Source organism: Ascaphus truei, chromosome 13, assembly GCF_040206685.1.
Source record: "Ascaphus truei isolate aAscTru1 chromosome 13, aAscTru1.hap1, whole genome shotgun sequence".
Taxonomy (NCBI): domain Eukaryota; kingdom Metazoa; phylum Chordata; class Amphibia; order Anura; family Ascaphidae; genus Ascaphus; species Ascaphus truei.
This window is the reverse complement of record NC_134495.1, coordinates 17,630,728-17,654,105: the sequence shown is the minus strand read 5'-3', so window position 1 is coordinate 17,654,105 and position 23,378 is coordinate 17,630,728. Positions and strand designations below refer to the sequence as shown.

The window sequence follows — 23,378 nt, the reverse complement described above, 5'->3', positions numbered from 1 at the left end:
ACAAATGCTTCAGGCGTCCATCTCGGTGATCCACAAACCCGGAAAGGACCCGGCAGACTGTAAGAGCTACCGGCCCATTTCACTGATTAATTCTGATATCAAAATCTACTCCAAACTTATAGCGAACAGGGTGGGTAGTGTCCTTCCCGGGTTAATCCATGCAGATCAGGTGGGGTTTATCGGAGGAAGGCAAGCGGCAGACAACACCAGAAGAATCATTGACTTGATTGATCTGGCCCAAAAGAAAAATACACATTCTATGGTGCTAAGTCTGGACGCGGAGAAAGCCTTTGACAGAATAGACTGGCCCTACCTAACGGAGACTCTGAAGGCATTTGGCTTTGGAGGACGCCTAATGCGGGCCATCATGGCACTGTATGAGGGCCCAGCGGCGAGAGTGAGGCACCAGGGCTTTCCTTCTGAGCAATTCCATATAAAAAGTGGAACGAGACAGGGATGCCCGCTGTCGCCGTTGCTGTTTGCCCTTTGTATAGAGCCCTTGGCGGCGCACATTCGTAATAGCCCAGATATAACAGGCATTTCAGATGGAGAGCAAGAGTATAAGGCCGCTCTATATGCGGATGATGTTATCCTAACACTATCTAAACCGCTCACGTCCCTTCCTAATGTATTTGAAATTCTGGGCAAATTTAACCATATTTCTGGCTTTAAGATTAATCAGTCTAAATCAGAAGCCCTCAATATAAATCTTCCCAAAGAAGTTGAAAAACTGATTGATCTCAACTTTAATTTTAAATGGCAACCCTCCGCTATCAAATATTTAGGGGTATATCTTACACGGGACTACAAAACTTTATATAAGGCAAACTTTCCCAGGTTAATAAAGGCGCTGGGGGAGGATCTCAGAGTATGGGCAAAAGGGGGCATCTCATGCATTGGAAGGATACACTGCGTGAAGATGGATCTCCTCCCAAGGATGTTATATCTTTTCCAGAGCCTACCTATACCATTGGTCCGCTCTGACATCCTCTCTCTTCAGTCAGCAATAATGAAATTCATTTGGAATAAGAAAAACCCAAGAATTGCTAAGGGTATTTTGACGAGACCCACAACCAGAGGAGGGCTAGCGGTACCTTGTTTGTTCGCTTACTACAAAGCGGCTCAATTGGCCCAAATTCTTCAATGGCACACAGACCCAAGCCTTAGGAGATGGGTTGAGTTGGAGAAAAAGTGTTGTGCACCAATTGACATCCAAACGCTGATCTGGTTGCCCAAGGGAAGGGCACGTCAGATCGGCACGCCGCTACAGACCATTGCCAATTCTATTCGGGTGTGGGAGGCCACCAAATTTAGTTGTAAATTAACCACAAGGGCATCACTCATGACGCCAATCATTGGCAACCCTGATTTCGCTCCGGGCCTGAACAGTAAAAACATGAAGTACTGGACACAAGCGGGCATTACCCGACTTAATGATCTGAGGGACAGGATACATATACAATCATTTGAACAAATCAAATCCGCAAAAAATATCCCAAATACAGAATTTTTTAGGTACCTCCAGATCAGAGATTTTTACAACAAAACTCCAATTAGACCAGCACGTACTAATTTCGAGCAGCTGTGTTCCAGAGATACGGACACAAGGGGACTCACATCTAGAATGTACAGGGAGGTGGTCTGTCCGAAGATGACAAGCGAGACCCGGTTACACTACATTCGACAGTGGGAGACTGACTTAGGGGAGACGCTAGAGGACGAGGAATGGGAGCAGATCACACAAGCAGCAGCTAAAAGCTCCATCTGTACCACACTAAAGGAGAACGCGTATAAGGTCCTGATGCGGTGGTACTACACCCCATCTAGATTAGCTAAATTTGTTGGGGGCTACTCCCCGCTCTGCCCAAAACAGTGCGGGGAGGTGGCAGACCTGCGACACATGCTGTGGTCCTGCACAAAAGTGGCCCCGATTTGGGAACAGATTAGAGATTGGTTACAGCGGATTCTCGGTTGGGAGATCCCCCTGGACCCGTGGTTGTTCCTACTGGGCAGGCGGGTCCAGGGTATGCCAAATGCGACGCACAAATTAATCGCGCATTTTGCAATAGCCACTAGATGCGAGATCGCAGCATTATGGAAGCAACCAGTAATTCCAGTTATCCCCAAGATTCGAAATCGGATTTGGCACGTTTGCCGGATGGAACAATTAACGAGTTTGGTTAATGACACCGGCACAAACTTCCTAAAAGTCTGGTCGCCTTGGCTGACACAGACAGACATCCCCGGGGTGGATGCCACCGCAATCCTGCTATAATAGGTACAGGCGCGTTCTCCTCTGGGGGTCAGAGCCCAGACGACGAATAGCGACGAACAGGTAGGTGACAGCCCCCAGGGTAGCAATCCAACACACCTAGTCTATAGGGATAACTCGGCATACTCGAGATGGAGACAATGAGGGATATCTACAAAGATAAGAAGCTCATAAGAGACTATACGTCGGTAGGCATACCTGGAGAAAACCCCTCCCCCCTTCTCCCCCCCTCCCTTGTCCATCGTCTAGTTTGTCTTGTTTGTCCTATATGTTTGCTTCTTGTTCCATATTGAGGCAGTTCAAATAGTCTAATGTATGATAGAAAAACTTTATTGGGATGCTTTAATACAATGGGCTGTGATACAATGTAAGAATCTGTGAACCCAATAAAGAAAAATTTGAAGTTGAAAAAAAATAAAAAAAAGTCATAGGGAAAAGGACAGGCAACAAGAGCCCTATTTAAACAAAACACACACACCTCCCTCGCCCAAAGCTGCTGGAGCATGGAGAGAGCTGCAGATGCGGGTAAGTCCTCATGGAACCCCTGATCGTGACCGCCATTTTGTTTTAAAAAAAAAAACGGGAGCCACGCTGAGACCGCGTTATAAGTGGATCTGCTTTGTAGAGGATCGCGCTATAACGGGGTTGAGCTGTAGTTACACTTGAAAACTATATTAAGAATAACCGTATACCCAGGGAACTCCGCCTGACCAAAGCACCCTCATTTGGTTTTGAGAATGGGGAGTTTGAAAAAGATTGGTGCAAGATCCTTGATGACTGCTCTTTCAAATTAATGAATTTGATGATTCAATTTAAACAAAAAAGAAAAAGTTAATATTGAAAAACAAGTAAAGGACTTACAGGACAAACTACAAACATGACACGTTTTGACAGTTTCAAGGAATTTGATTCTAAATTAGCTACAAGGATTAACAACCTAGAGAAATATATCATGATCACAAAGCAAAATAAGTCCAAGAGAGACAAGACTGATTATGAACGTAAACAAATTTTATTTGTGTCACAAACCAACATATAACAAAAAAATTTCAAATCGTTCTAAAAAACAAAATACACAGTTAACAGCTAAATCTATCTTGAAAACACCTCAACATAAGGATACATTTGACCATGACGTGTCTGATCATGAATTCTCAACTCATAATGTCTCTTTTTCTGAGAACGAATCAAATTCATCATCTGGCGATGAGAACCGGCAAACCAGATATTGTCTTTGCGCACCCCTGCTCTAGGCAGCCTAACTTCAAAGGTCATTTCCCTATCTATAAAACAAAGAAAATGGCTGCCTACACCATGCTATGTATTTACATTGCTATATACAGGTGAGACCCCACCACTGTCTCGCCTCTAGGGGTCTGAGGGTGAAGTTCATCTCCCTTCCCTTCTACCTCCCTGTCTCTGGGCAGAAAAGGGGTGGAGCTTAGCCTCTGCTGAGTCACCCTGAGCCATGTGACAAACCCTGCATGTGTTAGAAACAGAGAGTAAAGATACTGTCAAAATGGGGCATGACTCAGAGTTAACCCTTTAAATCCTCTTTAACCCCTTAGTTGAATATAATAACTCCCAGAAGGGGGGTTACACATGTCTCATATTTTTTTTAAATTTTTTTATTATTGGAGTGCTGGGATTCTGGGAACTCTGTTTAGTTTTATTACAGATTATTAGAAAGTGTAAAGTGCAGATGACTTATCACTTACGAATCACTGCCGATCAAATACTGAAGCTCTATCTAATACACAGGGATATAAAATAAATAGATATCAGTGACAAATATATCATGCCGTGTAAACCCTGCGACTTTGTGATATGTTATGTAACCCTTCAAGCAACAGATTAACAACTGATAAACAACAGATAAACAACTGATAAACAACTGATAAAAAATGTTACAGATGTGATTAGCGCACCTCCTACCTGCATCTGTAGCTCCGTGGCTGATACTATACAGCTCATACATAAACCTTGGCCCCTTGCAGACGCACTTACCAGAACACCCTCCTGCTGTCTCTGTACGTTCGTCCAAACTGCCAATTAGATTGTGAGCTCTTCGGGGCAGGGACTCCTTTTCCTAAATGTTACTTTTATGTCTGAAGCACTTCTTCCCTTTGTGTTATTTATATTTGTTATTTATATGATTGTCACGTGTAATACTTCTGTGATGCGCTATGTACATTAATGGTGATATATAAATAAAGACAGATACATGTATACATACATACATACATCTGCAAGCTGACCTGACATTGTAAAAAAAATTGGTATGTACTGTATCGAAGAACATATCTATGCATCAGTACTCAGATCAGGCTCGACATTATAGCCAACACTATTATTTATAAAATGTTTTACCAGGAAGTAATACTCTTCCTATAACCACTCCCCAAAACGAATTTTAGGGTGTATTTCAGTGCCCTTACATTAGCATGTTTTCTTTTCTGGTTGGTCCTCTTTAAAGGAAGAAGAGTGTACAAACGTAAGAAATACGCCTCAAGACCAAAATAAAAGTGTGTTTTCGGTTCCCAAATAGAGTCAAGCAAATACAATTGAAATGAAAACACACATACTGTACCTCCTCTAAACACAATCAAACAGCCATTTATTGATAAAAACACTGAATGGTAATAACAGCGCTACTATAGCAACAGCCTTACAGAAATACAGAGATTTCCCCATAATACTCTTCCTGGGTAACCCTAGCAGCCTTGGGTGTCAGTCCTCTCCTACGTTCCTCACCTCAGCATCTAAAGTACCCTAGAATAGTGTTTGACTAGGATATTTAATTTAAACCCTATCCTGGCAAAAAGCCCAGCCCACCTACTGTATGCCTTATTCGTCCAAAGATGGTTCTACTTTCTACTAGTGATGTACCCAGTACCCGGAATTACCCGGTACCTGGCGTTACCCGGCAGGTTTTCAGCTACCCGGACATTACCCGGACCCTGAGAAATACCGGTAATACCCGGCATCGGGTAATGTCAGGGTATCTGAAAAATACATCATCATACCTGCTGACAGTGACGGAAGGCGAGGAAGACCCATGAGGAAAACGGCGGCGACAACCAGGCAGGTCAGCAGAGGACCTGTGGCGGTGGCAGCATCAACAGTCTGTGTTCAGCCGGTGCGGGAGCTGCGGGACTCCATAGCAGTGTGAGCTGGGGAACCCTGTGACCGGAGCAGGAGCAGAAGTGTTCCTATTGGACAGCCGGCTGAACACACACTGCTGATGCTGCCACCGCCACAGGACCTCTGCTGACCTGCCTAGATGTCGCCGCTGTCTTCCTCCACCCCCCAGGTAAGTGGCAACCGGGTAACCAGGTACCCGGCCGAGTAGAACATGTAATTTTGGCCGGGTACCCGTTACCCGTTTTTTTTTTTTAAAGTAGGACCCGGTCCAACACTACTTTCTACCTCTTGAAATGGCTTTTTACAGCTATGATTGTTTGAATGTTAGTTTAGCAAGATCCGTTCCCATCATGACATCATACAAAGTTTTCTTCCTTCTTTTAACTTGCTATATCAAAATACCTATGTCAGCATCCTGTAACTAGCGTTTGCCTGTCACATCCCATTAGGTCAGTGGAAATTAAGAAATGCTTACTTTACTAAATTCTACAGACCTATAATTTCTTACCCAAATCTGATTTCCTTATTATTGGAGTAGATCCAAAAACGGTAACAAGCTTTCAAAAATGGTATGAAATATATTTGTATTAGGTGAATACAGTATACCTACTTTTCTTGTAAATAGGCAATTACCCCAAAAACCTGGTCTGACTTGAGCCCTGAAAAGAGAAGGAGATATCGAGATGTTAAACGCTAAACCGACAGTATTACAGTTATTCGTGCACTAGGGAGCTGGGAGAACTGAAACAATAGTACATTCCTAAAGCTAATCCAGAATGTGTAAAAATAAATACTGCGTTAGGATTTGCTGCAGACACGAAATTAGATTAGCAGTAATAGTAATGGTGAAAAAAAAGGTTGTGTACAGCAAGAATACAAAAATTAAAGGGTTATACAGTTAGTCCTCGTTATCCAACGTTTCACTTTACAACGAATGGCATATCCAACGCTTTACAATGCAACCCTAAGGGCCGTTTTGACACGCCGGAATGTGTTATCCAACGCTCACCGCCACTCATTAACATGGGACTCGCTTTGCAACGGTTTCACTATCCAACGCTACTTCCAGAACGGATTCCGTTGGATAACCGAGGACTGCCTGTAGTGCAAAAATAAAGTTAAAAGTTCATTTATTCCTCACATATAGAAAAATGGACATACAAAGGCAGGTAGATCCCTAACGCGTTTCGCACCTGCATTGGAGATTTGTCAAAGAGTAATGGTATGATGTACAGTATGTAACTCTGAGCAGCAGTTGTGTTATGGGCAAGTACTGTACCATACTATCATTGATGACCTTTTAATACTGGGGAACAGGTGATTTAAAAAACAAAAAACAAATTAAGTTTTGGATTATTTTAGGTAGTAACAAAGATTATTACATTCTTGAAATGGTCAGGACTGTACATTTACCACATTGATATTGTAAGAAGCAGTGGAAATCAGTGTCATTAACAGATACACAAACTGCCTCAATTCTACTACCCAGTACAGGTTACTAGGAGGCAATCGCTACCACTGCACATAAGGCAGATTCTCAGGTTCTGAATACAAACCGTGTGAACTCCGAAGTCTGTTCCTCTTAGTCCAACTTTGGAACACGTTTTTGAAATGAGCTAAAACCTCAGAAAGGCTCACCCTCTGATTCCTATTCTTGTTCTTTGTTATTTGCTGTTGTTTTTGTATTCAATAAACTAAGTAAACAATTGGGGTGGCAATTTAAAAACTTGCCAACAAATGCACTAAATGTAGACGTTTCAAAATGGTTTGTCTAGATTTCGGAGGAGGGTGAGGGAGGGGGGAGAACTAGGGGGTTGGATTTTACATTAAAAACACATACACCATATATGCACCAGATCTCCTCTCTGGCCGCACCCCCTCCAACAGAGGTCAGACAGGCCAGGGAAGATCCGGCTCAGCCTACTCGGGATTAAGTACCATTGAAATAGAATCTTATATATATTTTCCTTAGTAGTAGTGCAAATAGAAGTTTTGGCTGCTGCTTCCCAAATATCCTCCCATTCATCTCTGTCTATATCAAGATTGAGGTCTTCAGCCCATTTCAACATATAATTGTGGTTGACGGGACTCCTGGACCGTGCTAGCCCCGCGTAAATCTCTGAGATCAGACCCTTCCGGTATGTGCCCACCATACACATCTTTTCAAAAGACGTTGGACCTTCAAATTTGGATGTTTGGGAAATTGTTAGGAGAAAGTGTCTGATCTGAAGATAACCATAAAGTGGGAGGGGAGGACAACTACACCCCTTCCCTTAGCTCTCCCCGTTCCTATCCCCTCTCTCCCCCCTTCTTCTGTTCTTCTCTCTTCTCCCCCTCTCTCTCTCTGCCTATCCTTTACAGTACTAATATAAGGGGTTTGATCTAAGATCCTCCTAAAACTGTTAATTCTCCCGGACGGGATCTACATAGTAGAATCTAAATGCATAGGAGGTTACAAAATACTAGGGGCAGATCGCCTCTTCTCGATCAATCAACCTTGAGATGCTTCGGGTTGTTCACTTTTAAATGTATATGTTAATTAAGTTTAGTGTCTATAAACAACCATGTGATGTGAATGTACCCCTGTCAGAAAACAATAAAAATGTTTGAAATAAAAAAAAAAAACACATACACACGCGTGTGCAAGAAAAATCAGACATTAAAAAAAGTGACAAAACCCTCCCACCGTACACTAAATAAAAATACCACGTGTGGCTGGTGCGTCTCTCGAGTTGTGGAGTGCTCTGCAGCCGGGGTGGCCAAATCCAGTCAGTCCTCGAGGGCCACCAACAGGTCAGGTATTACTGAGTCATGTTGACTGAGCCACCTGTGCTGAAGCAGGGATATCCTTGACACCTGAGCTGTTGGTGGCCCTTGAGGACAGGGGTTGGCCGGCCCTGCTGCACAGTATGTCTGTATGAAGCCCGCTTCTTCATTCCCCCGTATAAATGATTAGCTTTTGGGCTCTTAATAATCCATATTTATCCCACACCCATTAGGGATTTGACCTTTTGAAAGGATTCCCATATTGTATATGCAGATACTGAACAACATGTGGCCAGAGTGATAGCAGACTTCTGAGCTCTCACTGATTTGGAGTCAGTCTCATTGATTTGGAGTCAGTCTCACCGATTTGGAGTCAGTCTCACCGATTTGGAGTCAGTCTCACCGATTTGGAGTCAGTCTCATCGATTTGGAGTCAGCCTCACTGATTTGGAGTCAGCCTCACTGATTTGGAGCCAGACTCACTGATTTCAGTGGAGTCTCACTGATAAAAAATACTATTTGCCAGTGATGAGTTGATACTGTGGGGCACATGTATCAAGGCAAAATTGGAACAATTCTGGGTCAAAATAAATGTTCAGTATCTAGAAAAGAAAAAAGCCATATTGAAATCAATAGGATTTTTCTCTTTAATACATCTTGGGTGGTTTTTTTTATCCACTTTTGCCCTTGTACAATCACCCCTATTAATAATGTAATGCCACTGTAACAGCCCATTGAGTGGGTGGGTCCAGTTTGAGCCCCTTGGACATCACTTTGTGTGCTTAGATTAGACACTGCAGTATATAAAAAACATATATTTATTAAAACCTTGTGCTATTTTTACATCAGCATTTGAATCGTTTTTGTGTTAGGGGGTCTAATGATACATTGTGGCCTATTCATTCAGCCTTTGGTTGTTAAAGAGGCCACAGACCCAGAGTACCACGGCCCCTCCAGCAAATCGTAAATCACGTGACCGCTCCTCAGCGCTCCGCGGCATCTCTTAATCTGGGAACAGAAGAGGAGTCCCCCTGTGTTCCAGATCACGTGAGGAGGAGGACTTCTTAACCTCCCTCCAAATAAATTAGGGCGAGACGCGTGTGCTGAAAAATGAACATAGCTGAGGTACCATGGGAGATATGCTAATATCTATACAAAGTATATTTAAATGAGTCGCACATCTTCAAATATATCCTTAATACCAATCAGTTTAAATACCCTTGTGATGAAGTGGGTACCAGTGTCAGACCCAACAGGATTAGAACCCACAACTATTCAGGGCAGCAACTCCAGCATTCAATGAAACTACATGGAATCATTTATTGTGCACGTAAGTTTCTCAATTAGCATCATCTCTCAAATTAGTTTGGTCAAGAGATCTGCAGGGGGCATTCGTTTTTTTCCCAGTGGGCCGCAGCAGTCAAAACCTGTGAAAGTAGCTTGAACATTTTACGGGGACCCACGTTATTATTATTGACACTTCCCAACAGTATCAAACATGGATCTAATGGAATATCTGGTTCTAGAACCGCAGAGAAAAAAAAATCAATACTTTCTTTACTCCAGAACTTGTGAGCTACAGGACAGGCGCACTGTATACATGAAACAATTGTTCCCGATTGGCCAACGTAATTGTTATAACATTTAAATTTTTCGTACTTTACCATGTAAATGTTGGTAAAAGTTCAAGTTAATAATGAGCTACATTTAACAATTACAGTGCCCAAGTGTCAATAAAATAAAATGTATTAGGAATGGTATACAGGTATACCCCGCTTTAAGTACACTCACTTTAAGTACACTCGCGAGTAAGTACATATCACCCAATAGGCAAACGGCAGCTCACGCATGCGCCTGTCATCACATCCTGAACAGCAATACCGGCTCCCTACCTGTACCAAAGCTGTGCGCAAGCGGGGAGACTATAGAGCCTGTTACAAATGCGTTATTTACATCAGTTATGCACGTATATAACGATTGCAGTACAGTACACGCATCGATAAGTGGGAAAAGGTAGTGCTTCACTTTAAGTACATTTTCGCTTTACATACATGCTCCGGTCCCATTGCGTACGTTAATGCGGGGTATGCCTGTATTGCAGTTGCATTTTTCAATGTGTTATGCTGTTGACTGCAGTATTCCAGGCAAGAAAAACTCCCCCCCAGATCCCGAAGTGTTGCATACCTGTATTTGCCCGTTACTTTATACCTTTGTCCCTGTTATCCTGTTTTTCAACATTCTTCTTCAAATGTACAATATGACGTCCCCCTGCTTCCATCAAGATACCTGCAAGACCAAAGTTTACTTTACATCTTTACATGTGCTCTCGTATTATCTCTTATGCCAACTGTGGCAAATATATTTTCATAAAGACACCAGCTTTTAGCCAAACATATTGAGCAAGTGGGACTACTGTACCAAAAGTGGCGCATTAGTGACTGGGCAGGAATGGGGCTCCTTGCGTCAGTATTATATATTTCTATTGACTGTCTGTAGTAGCGTTGGCTGTGACGGTAGGGGTAAATATGGCTGCTGTAAATAAAGGTTAAGTCTGCCATTACCACTACCTGTCAGTAATACATTGGTATTGTATTACATGTTATGTATATATGTATGTCTTTGCTTGGTTCCAGCACCTCAGGAATCAGGGGTTAATATCTTTTCAGGAGAATTGTTGCAACTTGCTCTGTGTCCTTTCCCTGTATCCTTTTTATGTTGCAAATGTTATGTTGTAGTTCTACCCACCAATCAGGGCCTGGGCATGTAGGCAGCACCTTCCTACACACCAATCAGGGCCTGGCATGTAGGCAGCACCTGGCCCCGAGTGTTGCAATATTATGTTTTAAGTGTATAAAAAGGTGGGGAGGGAGACCCCTAGCAGACAGAGCCTGCTGAGAGTTATAGAGGTGTTGCTGTGATAGGGAGGAACTGCAGTGTCCACTCCAGTGCTGGTCTCAGGCCTGAAAAACAGTACTGTAGGCACTGGGCAAGAAGAGAGAACAGGGGAAATCTCTACAAGGGGGTCCCTGCAACTAGGTTTGCAGGGTATCCCCCAGTTTCCCCAGTTGGGTATGTGTGATGTTTGTGTGTTTTGTATAATTGTGGATATACTTTTCCAATAAATACATTTGAGAAACTCTCATGTTCTGTCTGGCGATATTGATCCCTGGTATTAGTCCTGGTCTCCTGTGACAGTGGAGTCTGGAATTTCATGTCAATTTGAGTTCCATGAGATCCCGGGTTAAATCCCGGTCAGGGTAAAACTCTCCCAATAGATTGCCCTGCACCTAGGAAAGTCTAGTTTTCGACCCCAGTAAGTGTGTCTTTTTGTCTATTTTGTGTTCCACCGTGTGTATGCGGATTTAAGCCAAATAAACTACAATGTATTGCCTTGTTTTGCTCAATGAATGATCCTGGTAAAAAGGTGTAAATAACATGGTCTCCCGTGACCGCAATCCCAAGCGCTTTTCGGGCTTCTTTCTTGTTCTCTTCTGCACGCACTTCCCGGATAAGCTGCCCAAACGTACGGGGATCCTCTTTCCTCTCTCTAATCTGCAATCGTATAATGATCAGGTTGCTCTATTCTATGTAGATACTCTGAAAACTTCTCCCCATCCCTTTGCAGTGAATTCCTACATTTATAGTACAGATCGTCACCACTCTACATGGCCTCATAAGCACTGTCCAGCACGGGTAGGTAATTAGTTATGGTTGCACCTGGCGATGGCAAGCGGAACACTCTAATGGCGTCTAACGCTGGGCTTCCCAGGCTCTCAGTAAGCCTCTACCGCTTCTCACCGACAATCTGTGTAGCAGTGTCCATCCAATTTTCAAAATCATCCCTCCTATATGGATAGGCTTCACTCCACGAAGTCAGAAGATTTTGATGAATAGCCTCAATAAAACCTGCAGGAAATCTTTCACATTGAAACCAATAGGGCAGCCTTTTTTGTTTTTTAATTAATGAATGGGATACAAGGGGTCCCTGAGCCTGAGCCGCATTAATGTCCACCCCGTATACCACCTGATTCCCGAGATACATGCTGGGAGATGTGCTGCTACTACTTCCTGGTTGTTTAAATCCCCCTCATCATGCGAGCCAATAGGAAGCTGTGATGTCATTGGTCACGGCTTCCCATTGGTCCGTGTGACGCGGGTGATTTATCCCTCTGTTTTTGTTTCCGATAAGGTGGGGACATACCGGCGGTTTAAGTATCTCGGGAGCCGGGGGGGGGAGGGGGGGTTCTGCAGCTGACAATAGCACCTTCCTACCCCTGTGAAATAAAAACAGAGATGGAGAAACGGCCCCTTTCAGTGAATAAATGCAGCGCAGTACTGCTGCATCAACTCTGCTCCAGTTCTTCAGCCTCGATAAGTGAGCTCCTAAGTGAGTAACGTATCACACTGCCCCGGCTGCAAAACCGACGAACCAGATTTATCAATGAGAAAATCCCATTGGTTTCCAATTGGGAATGTTTTTCCTCCATGAATCTGCTGCACATTCCCCCTCCTCCCCTCCCCCCCCCCCCCCCGGTTAAGCAGCGGGGAAAATAATAAAATAGCCCCCTAAGTGCAAATGGATCGTTTATGAAATCAGAAGGACGCAGCATTGCATTCTGCTGCGACTGGTCAGCTCTCTCCACTTCCCACTGACCCTGATTTAACACGATAGAGCCCTAACTGACAAGGTGATAGTTCGTCTTTTCTTTAGGCGTACAGCAAAAAAAAAAAGAAAAAAAAGAATTTGCATCAGTGTCAGTGAGGTTCCATCCCACCTGATAGTGACCTGAAGGTTTATTACCCATGGGATCGTGTTGGTTGGAGGTAGCACTGGCAGAAGCTCTGGGATAAAAGGCTAAGGGGGCGGGAGGGGGTGTTTGACAATTCTTGCTGTGCTTGCATCCTGACTTTCTTCATCAATACTGCATGCAGCTGGAGGGAGCTGGCTGTGTTCTCTGCTGCAAACCCAGGGCAAGCAGCGTTTCTCATACCAGCCCCTCTAAATACTCAGAACCCCTCCCTCTCGCGGATTCGAATACTCCAAGTGGAATACAATGCAAATAATTGACAGTTCTTTCAATGCCAGCTGTCTAAAAGAGGCAGGCACAGCTCTGGGGTAACTCTGTCACATCATCCTATTTACTCAGGTAAGCGGCTTCGTGTTTTTTATTTTATTATCTCCAGCAGCATTTCATCATTGCTGCTCTTATAACTTGCCAAGTGAACAGTTTCTTATTTGGCGGCGAGAGAGAGGAACACATTTGAAGCTCTCAGTTAAGGGAGTACATTTATTGAGCTGCATAGCTGCAATTCCAATGCAGAATTTAGGGGGTTTGACAGAATGCAGGTGCCTATACCATGGTGCCTATGTTATACTGTACCAGATGATATACAGTACGCATAGATATCTACTGTATGGGCACTGTTTCTCCAAGTCTCCCAGTTGCAAAAGTGTTGTGAAAAACAGCAGCAATTCTAATAGAAAAGAAAAATCCAATTTAAAGCAGTTATATTTTTGCGTTTGACAAATCCGGGGCAGTTTTCTTCTGCTAGTGCAAAGCCAGCAGCCTGTGATAAATAACTCCAATGTGCTGTATTGGTCTAAAGAAAAGCGGGTTATCGCGCTGAAGATTTGTTTAAAATTCCCGCAACAAGAAGCTTGTTAATCAATTTTCTTACATTCACGGGGTTCTATGATACATTTGCATATTGGCGCAGGTCTATGTATTAAGAAATGTGCGGCTATTATTGACTGTTTTCTGCGCAGGTTTTCGCCGCCTTTTTTTTTTTAGCGCAGAATATTAGCGCCGCTCGCGCCAAATCCTACAACAGTAGAAATACACTTAATAAATGCGTCACGTTTCAGATGGAAAAAAATGCTAGTGTTTTCACGTAAATGGTTTATGCAGAGATGTAGCAGAGTATTTGACATTAAGATGGAAGTGGTGTTATTTGATCAATCTCATTATAATAATGTGCATTATGTCAATTGGTCCTTAGTTTATCCTAATTACACTATACTAAAAAACTGCACATGATTTATCAAGGAATCTCACATTGAAACTCACGGAATGTTCCCTCCTTGATACACCTAGTGCAGTGTTGTTGCACCAGTTTTGACCCAGTTTTGGAGTCGGGAGACTGATACATAAACAGTCAAGTATCTTATTAAATTGACACACAGCATAGTTTTTTGGAACAGTTTTTTTTTTACATCTGCTGCACTATTTTGGACTCACCACACTTCAGATGTGGAGGATTTTGGGGGGCAAATAAATGGTCAAAAAGAATGGTGCAGAGAGATGCAGAATGTGATACATCTCATTATAATCTGTGCACCATATAACTCCCCCCAACTCCTCCTTCTGACTCTCCCCAAGGTGCAAACTGGGGCAGAGACGCAGAATGTGATACATCTCATTATAATCTGGGCCCCATGTAACTCCCCCCCAACTCCTCCTACTGACTCTCCCCAAAGTGCAAGCAGGGGCAGAGATGCAGACTGTGATAGATCTCATTATAATCTGCGCACCATGTAACTCATTCCCAACTCCTCCTACTAACTCTCCCTGAGGTGCAAACTGGAGCAGAGATGCAGAATGTGATAGATCTCATTATAATGGTAATTAAGGGGTTAACTCCTCCCGCTATCCACCCGGTAGGCATCAACACCCACCACAGTACAAATACCACCCCCACTACCCACAATAAACATTAAAAGCCAATACTAGCTAATAAACCCATTGATTGCCAGTGTGGTTACCCATGCCCTCAATGGGAGAAAATATAACCCCAATGGCAATGAATAGGCACCCCCTCTACCCCAACAACTCCCCCATCACACACAATACAGTAATGAGCATTATAATCTGTGCACCATGTAATTCCTCCCCAACTCCTCCTACTGACTCTCCCCAAGGTGCAAGATGGGGCAGAGACACAGACTGTGATACATCTCATTATAATCTGTGCACCATGTAACTCCCCCCCAACTCCTCCTACTGACTCTCCCCAAGGTTCAAGCTGAGGCAGAGAGATACAGAATGGGATACATCTCATTATAATCTGTGCACCATGTAACTCCCCCCAACTCCTCCTACTGACTCTCCCCAAGGTGCAAGCTGGGGCAGAGACGCAGAATGTGATACATCTCATTATAATCTGTGCACCATGTAACTCCTCCCCAACTCCTCCTACTGACTCTCCCCAAGGTGCAAGCTGGAGCAGAGATGCAGAATGTGATACATTGCATTATAATCTGTGCCCCATGTAACTCCTCCCCAACTTCTCCTACTAACTCTCCCCAAGGAGCAAGCTGGGGCAGAAACGCAGAATATGATACATCTCATTATAATCTGTGCACCATGTAATTCTCCCCCAACTCTTCCTACTGATTCTCCCCAAGGTGCAAACTTGAGCAGAGATGCAGAATGTGATACATCTCATGATAATAGTAATGAAGGGGTTAACCCCTCCTTCTACCCACCCGGTAGGCATAAACACCCACCACGGGCCAAATACCACCTTCATCCAGCCCCACTACTCACAATAAACATTAAATGCCAATACTAGCTAATACACCCATTGATTGCCAGTGTGGTTACCCATGCCCTCAATGGGAGAAAATATAACCCCAATGGCAATGAATGGGCACCCCCTCTACCCCAAAAATCCCCTCAACACATACAGTACAGTAATGGGCAAAATTACTATTATCCAGATCTGGATAATAGCTCTTTTGCCCATTAAAAATAAAACATTATTCAGCCAGCATAAAGTAAATTAAAGTTGAATTTACCCCTGCAAGGATGAAGGCCAACCTCGTCTTCCTCCTTGGCTTCCTCACCATCCTCCATGGCAACAACATAACAATAAAAAAACTAACTAATGGCCACTAACCACTTAATCACCTTAGCGGTTAGTAACCGCTATAGTAATTAAGGGGCCAACCCCCCTCCCCCGCTACCCACCCGGGATGCCTAACCACCCTCCCTGGGGCAACTACCCACACCCTCTACCCATTGATTGGGACAGTGGTACACCATGCCCATATAATATGGGCATGATTCGCCACTATGGCAGTCAATGGGCAACTAAAAAAAAAACGCCCAAAATACGCAAAACAAAAAACAAAGACCCAAAAATAAACAATTAAAAAAATAAGCACCAAGAATACATAACAATTAAATAAAACAAGCACCAAAAATACATAACAATTAAATAAAAACAGGCATTTGCCAAAACATGCATTGCTTGTCACTGTATTTATCTATAGCCCTAAAGGGGCATAGGCAAACACATTGGTTGTCAATGGGCAACCTATGTAAAACGCAATTAAAAAAAATACAATCGATGTTTTTCTTACTTTTGATGTCTTCACCCTCCGATTCTGAGTCCAGCAGGAACCTCTTGACACTTGATGCAATGCTCCTCAACAGCCGGTAAGTTCTTCTTCTTCTTCCTTCCTTCTTTTCTTCTTTCTGTGTAATCCAATCCAATTGGGCGGATGATCTCCCGTCGGCTTCTTAAAATCAAATGAGACCGGACAGGCCTTATATAAGGCATGTGATGTCACATTTGAGTGTCAAATGGTACACCCCCAATCCGATTAGCTGGTGAACCATGTGACAGGTCTCTTTTTTTTTTTAAAGGATGTGAAGTCATGTTAAAGGGAGGTACTTCATATCCTTAAAAAAATGGATACCACCACATGGTACTACAACCAACCGGATTGTGAGATATACCATCTGAGGCATCACATGGTACACCCCCAATCCGATTGGTTGAAGTACCATGTGATGGCAGCCAATCTTTTTAAAAGGATGTGACATCAACCCTTTAAGATTTCACATCCTTTAAAAAAAATGGAAGCTGTCACATGGAACTTCAACCAATCGGATTGGGGGCGTACCATGTGACGCCTCACATGGTATATCTCACTATCCGATTGGTTGTAGTACCTCCCTTGAAGATGACGTCACATCATTAAAAAAAAAAAAAAACCCCTGAAGACATGGTAAGGGAAGTTGCAGAGGTCTCACGCGATCCCTCGGCATTTAATTGAAATGCCATGGGGAAGAGTGCGGGGCCTCTGCAACCGCCGTGCCCCCCCCTTGAAAAATCTTGTGCCCCCCCTGTGGGTAGCGCCCCCCAGTTTGCGCACCACTGCCCTACAGTATGTAGGTATATGTATCAAGACACGGGTCTGTTCTGACACAATTACGTTAAAAAAAAAATAGCATTTTATTTCTGCCTGGAACGAGAAATATTTTTGAAGTGTGTTTGTGCAGTTTGGCGCGCGCCCCTTTAAGGTGACACTGAAAACCGTCAATAAAAGTAACGTATTCCGCACATTTTTTAATACATAGACCTGCAGGTATATTTCAGCGATTAAAAGGAGCAGCACAATGACAACTTTGCATCTACATTCTACCTTTGATACATATGAGGTTATATCCTAAATTCTCACAGCTGCAGAACTGGGGCAAGGTCCGTGCAGAAGAATTGCACCATATTTATCAAAGGAAAAACACCCAGTGCTTTCAATGGGATTTTTGTTCTTTGATGAATATGGCTCTGTTTTTGCATTGGTTTTTCCTGACTTTTGCATCTGGGAGACTTTTGTAAACAGATCTCTATAGAGCCCTAAATGTTTTTTTTTGCAATTTTTAACTTTGACTTTGATGCATAACCCTCAAAAACTCTAATGATAAAAAAAAGGGGGTATAAAGAAAAACTATTTACACTTCTAAATACAGAATTTTAATTGTGTCTTTTAAATATATATATATATATGGGATACATACATTGCATGTACAATGTTGGATCTTTAATCCATTTATTTTATGTTAAAGCAGCAGTCCAAGCTGCCATTTTTTTAAAGTTTTGTTTTTCCCCCTTGGATCAATACAATCCACACAATGATAAGTAATTAGCTAATTAGCAAAATTGCAGATCAATCTGTTCTCCCGTGATCAATCGGCAAAGATTCGGCTCAGGGGTTCACTAAATGACCGTCAGTGCAGCAGAAGTGGACCAAAGATGCAAAGTTCTTTGGGGAACACTAGACTAGATACAATTGGTGCACTGCTAGAGAGAGGGCGGGGCTCAAAAAAGGGGTGGGCCAGTGCCTGTTTTAGAAGAGGAAGGGGATGTGACTTTGTAAATGTTTGCTATAGAAACAAAAAATGCTTGTTACATTATATTCAAAGAAAAAATATCTTTCAGAGTAGTTATAAAAAAAATGCTACAAGTATTTTCTCATAGTACGGAACTGATTTATTTGAAAAAACAAAAACAAAACACACACATGTAGGATAATGCCTGGTCTGCAGCTTTACCTTACTGCAATACATCACATTTCCTTGGTATTCATTTATTATCATATGCAAATGATCCAAGTAGATGGGTCACAGCATCTGCATCATTCCTCACAATGACCTTGTGTGTACTGAATAAATCACAATTGTATTATGACGAGGTTACGTAGCTTCAGTGTGATGGCTTTATTCCAATTTGCAGAGTTGCAACATTAATGGAATAAAGGATCGTTGACCAGATACATTCGTTTTTGATGGTCTACTAAATAACGTATAACATTGTTGGTTTACATACTGTACACAAGCAGATTTATGGAAGAAGAGATATATGTTTAAGACTGAGAACCAGATTGACCTCATTACATTAGGGTGTAACGGTGTGCTCACCACAAACAGGGCGCGACCACGGGGGCCGAGGTGGGGATTGAATAGACTGACCTCCAGCCGCGAGAGCGCTTCCAGAGTTTAGATTGGTAGTGGGTAGCCGGGTCGGGGTTGGAGAAGTCGGAATCGTCGTAGGTACTTGCCGTGGTTGAGATTGGAGAGGTGTGGATCGTCATAGGTAATGCCGGGGTCAGGAGTAGAGAAGTAAGGAGTCCAGATGCTAGCCAAGGTCAGACACGGAGAGAGACAGGTACTAGGAAACAAGGTACAAGACAAGGAGGCAGGGATTGCAGTAGGCACTTCACTTGAATGAAGTCTTATGGTCAGCCATCTGGCCAAGGGGCTGGCTGAACATATATATATCCAGGGACCAATAGGAAGCCTGCAGGGAGGAGGGCTCAGCAGTAGATAGTACTGTGATAGGTGGGGGAGGAGTCCGCAGCGGCCATGGTGTGATACAGAGAAGCCAGGCTCTGTTTACTTGTGTGCGCGCGCCATCCGCGCGCAGTACACGTGGCGAGAGGGCCAGCGGATCCAAGTCGGGAAGTTGCAGAGAGCATCGAGCGCCATTGAAGGAGACCCTCAAGGGCTACAATTACGGTGGTACCGGGGCATCTTTTGTAAAGTACTAGCCTGCAACACGTTAGTGCACTACGAGCCCCCACTGTGTGTGGGCACCATCACAACGCCAATATTCCCAGGATTGGGTGGCTCACGCTCAGCTGATCTGATACACACCTGAGCAGCGATACTGTTAATTGGGATAATATATGTATGCTGAGTGATGCTGAGTATGCTGAGTGATGCTGAGTATGCTGAGTATGCTGAGTGATGCTGAGTGATGCTGAGTATGCTGAGTGATGCTGAGTATGCTGAGTGATGCTGAGTGATGCTGAGTGATGCTGAGTATGCTGAGTAATGCTGAGTATGCTGAGTGATGCTGAGTATGCTGAGTAATGCTGAGTGATGCTGAGTATGCTGAGTATGCTGAGTGATGCTGAGTATGCTGAGTGATGCTGAGTATGCTGAGTATGCTGAGTAATGCTGAGTAATGCTGAGTATGCTGAGTGATGCTGAGTATGCTGAGTGATGCTGAGTATGCTGAGTGATGCTGAGTATGCTGACTATGCTGAGTATGCTGAGTATGCTGAGTATGCTGAGTAATGCTGAGTATGCTGAGTGATGCTGAGTATGCTGAGTGATGCTGAGTATGCTGAGTATGCTGAGTATGCTGAGTGATGCTGAGTGATGCTGAGTATGCTGAGTATGCTGAGTATGCTGAGTGATGCTGAGTATGCTGAGTATGCTGAGTGATGCTGAGTGATGCTGAGTATGCTGAGTGATGCTGAGTATGCTGAGTGATGCTGAGTGATGCTGAGTATGCTGAGTGATGCTGAGTATGCTGAGTAATGCTGAGTATGCTGAGTGATGCTGAGTGATGCTGAGTATGCTGAGTGATGCTGAGTATGCTGAGTAATGCTGAGTATGCTGAGTGATGCTGAGTATGCTGAGTGATGCTGAGTATGCTGAGTGATGCTGAGTATGCTGACTATGCTGAGTATGCTGAGTATGCTGAGTATGCTGAGTAATGCTGAGTATGCTGAGTGATGCTGAGTATGCTGAGTGATGCTGAGTATGCTGAGTATGCTGAGTATGCTGAGTGATGCTGAGTGATGCTGAGTATGCTGAGTATGCTGAGTGATGCTGAGTATGCTGAGTATGCTGAGTATGCTGAGTGATGCTGAGTATGCTGAGTATGCTGAGTGATGCTGAGTATGCTGAGTAATGCTGAGTATGCTGAGTGATGCTGAGTATGCTGAGTGATGCTGAGTATGCTGAGTGATGCTGAGTATGCTGAGTATGCTGAGTATGCTGAGTGATGCTGAGTATGCTGAGTGATGCTGAGTATGCTGAGTGATGCTGAGTATGCTGAGTATGCTGAGTGATGCTGAGTATGCTGAGTGATGCTGAGTATGCTGAGTGATGCTGAGTATGCTGAGTGATGCTGAGTATGCTGAGTGATGCTGAGTATGCTGAGTGATGCTGAGTATGCTGAGTATGCTGAGTGATGCTGAGTATGCTGAGTGATGCTGAGTATGCTGAGTATGCTGAGTGATGCTGAGTATGCTGAGTGATGCTGAGCATGCTGAGTGATGCTGAGTATGCTGAGTGATGCTGAGCATGCTGAGTGATGCTGAGTATGCTGAGTATGCTGAGTGATGCTGAGTAGGCACTTCACTTGAATGAAGTCTTATGGTCAGCCATCTGGCCAAGGGGCTGGCTGAACATATATATATCCAGGGACCAATAGGAAGCCTGCAGGGAGGAGGGCTCAGCAGTAGATAGTACTGTGATAGGTGGGGGAGGAGTCCGCAGCGGCCATGGTGTGATACAGAGAAGCCAGGCTCTGTTTACTTGTGTGCGCGCGCCATCCGCGCGCAGTACACGTGGCGAGAGGGCCAGCGGATCCAAGTCGGGAAGTTGCAGAGAGCATCGAGCGCCATTGAAGGAGACCCTCAAGGGCTACAATTACGGTGGTACCGGGGCATCTTTTGTAAAGTACTAGCCTGCAACACGTTAGTGCACTACGAGCTCCCACTGTGTGTGGGCACCATCACAACGCCAATATTCCCAGGATTGGGTGGCTCACGCTCAGCTGATCTGATACACACCTGAGCAGCGATACTGTTAATTGGGATAATATATGTATGCTGAGTGATGCTGAGTATGCTGAGTGATGCTGAGTATGCTGAGTATGCTGAGTGATGCTGAGTGATGCTGAGTATGCTGAGTGATGCTGAGTATGCTGAGTGATGCTGAGTGATGCTGAGTGATGCTGAGTATGCTGAGTAATGCTGAGTATGCTGAGTGATGCTGAGTATGCTGAGTAATGCTGAGTGATGCTGAGTATGCTGAGTATGCTGAGTGATGCTGAGTATGCTGAGTGATGCTGAGTATGCTGAGTATGCTGAGTAATGCTGAGTAATGCTGAGTATGCTGAGTGATGCTGAGTATGCTGAGTGATGCTGAGTATGCTGAGTGATGCTGAGTATGCTGACTATGCTGAGTATGCTGAGTATGCTGAGTATGCTGAGTAATGCTGAGTATGCTGAGTGATGCTGAGTATGCTGAGTGATGCTGAGTATGCTGAGTATGCTGAGTATGCTGAGTGATGCTGAGTGATGCTGAGTATGCTGAGTATGCTGAGTATGCTGAGTGATGCTGAGTATGCTGAGTATGCTGAGTGATGCTGAGTGATGCTGAGTATGCTGAGTGATGCTGAGTATGCTGAGTGATGCTGAGTGATGCTGAGTATGCTGAGTGATGCTGAGTATGCTGAGTAATGCTGAGTATGCTGAGTGATGCTGAGTGATGCTGAGTATGCTGAGTGATGCTGAGTATGCTGAGTAATGCTGAGTATGCTGAGTGATGCTGAGTATGCTGAGTGATGCTGAGTATGCTGAGTGATGCTGAGTATGCTGACTATGCTGAGTATGCTGAGTATGCTGAGTATGCTGAGTATGCTGAGTAATGCTGAGTATGCTGAGTGATGCTGAGTATGCTGAGTGATGCTGAGTATGCTGAGTATGCTGAGTATGCTGAGTGATGCTGAGTGATGCTGAGTATGCTGAGTATGCTGAGTGATGCTGAGTATGCTGAGTATGCTGAGTATGCTGAGTGATGCTGAGTATGCTGAGTATGCTGAGTGATGCTGAGTATGCTGAGTATGCTGAGTGATGCTGAGTATGCTGAGTAATGCTGAGTATGCTGAGTGATGCTGAGTATGCTGAGTGATGCTGAGTATGCTGAGTGATGCTGAGTATGCTGAGTATGCTGAGTATGCTGAGTGATGCTGAGTATGCTGAGTGATGCTGAGTATGCTGAGTGATGCTGAGTATGCTGAGTGATGCTGAGTATGCTGAGTGATGCTGAGTATGCTGAGTGATGCTGAGTATGCTGAGTGATGCTGAGTATGCTGAGTGATGCTGAGTATGCTGAGTGATGCTGAGTATGCTGAGTGATGCTGAGTATGCTGAGTATGCTGAGTATGCTGAGTGATGCTGAGTATGCTGAGTGATGCTGAGTATGCTGAGTATGCTGAGTGATGCTGAGTATGCTGAGTGATGCTGAGCATGCTGAGTGATGCTGAGTATGCTGAGTGATGCTGAGCATGCTGAGTGATGCTGAGTATGCTGAGTGATGCTGAGTATGCTGAGTGATGCTGAGTATGCTGAGTGATGCTGAGTATGCTGAGTGATGCTGAGTATGCTGAGTATGCTGAGTGATGCTGAGTATGCTGAGTGATGCTGAGTATGCTGAGTATGCTGAGTGATGCTGAGTATGCTGAGTGATGCTGAGCATGCTGAGTGATGCTGAGTATGCTGAGTGATGCTGAGCATGCTGAGTGATGCTGAGTATGCTGAGTGATGCTGAGTATGCTGAGTGATGCTGAGTATGCTGAATGTAGTGATTTTTTGCTGATGTTCACAGGG

General features: G+C 44.0%; 1 protein-coding gene across 3 annotated transcripts in view; it reads left to right on the top strand.

Annotated features, from left to right (window-relative positions):
* Positions 1-12,999: 12,999 nt before the first annotated feature.
* The window catches only part of AIFM3 (AIF family member 3), a 74,481-nt gene continuing 64,102 nt past the window's right edge, over positions 13,000-23,378 (top strand). For 2 of the 3 annotated variants that reach the window (XM_075568715.1, XM_075568716.1), the window contains exon 1: positions 13,001-13,329. The gene's annotated coding sequence lies outside the window, so the exon portion shown is untranslated. Of the gene's footprint in view, positions 13,330-23,378 lie in introns of all 3 variants that reach the window. The other variant, XM_075568717.1, reaches the window with a different exon arrangement.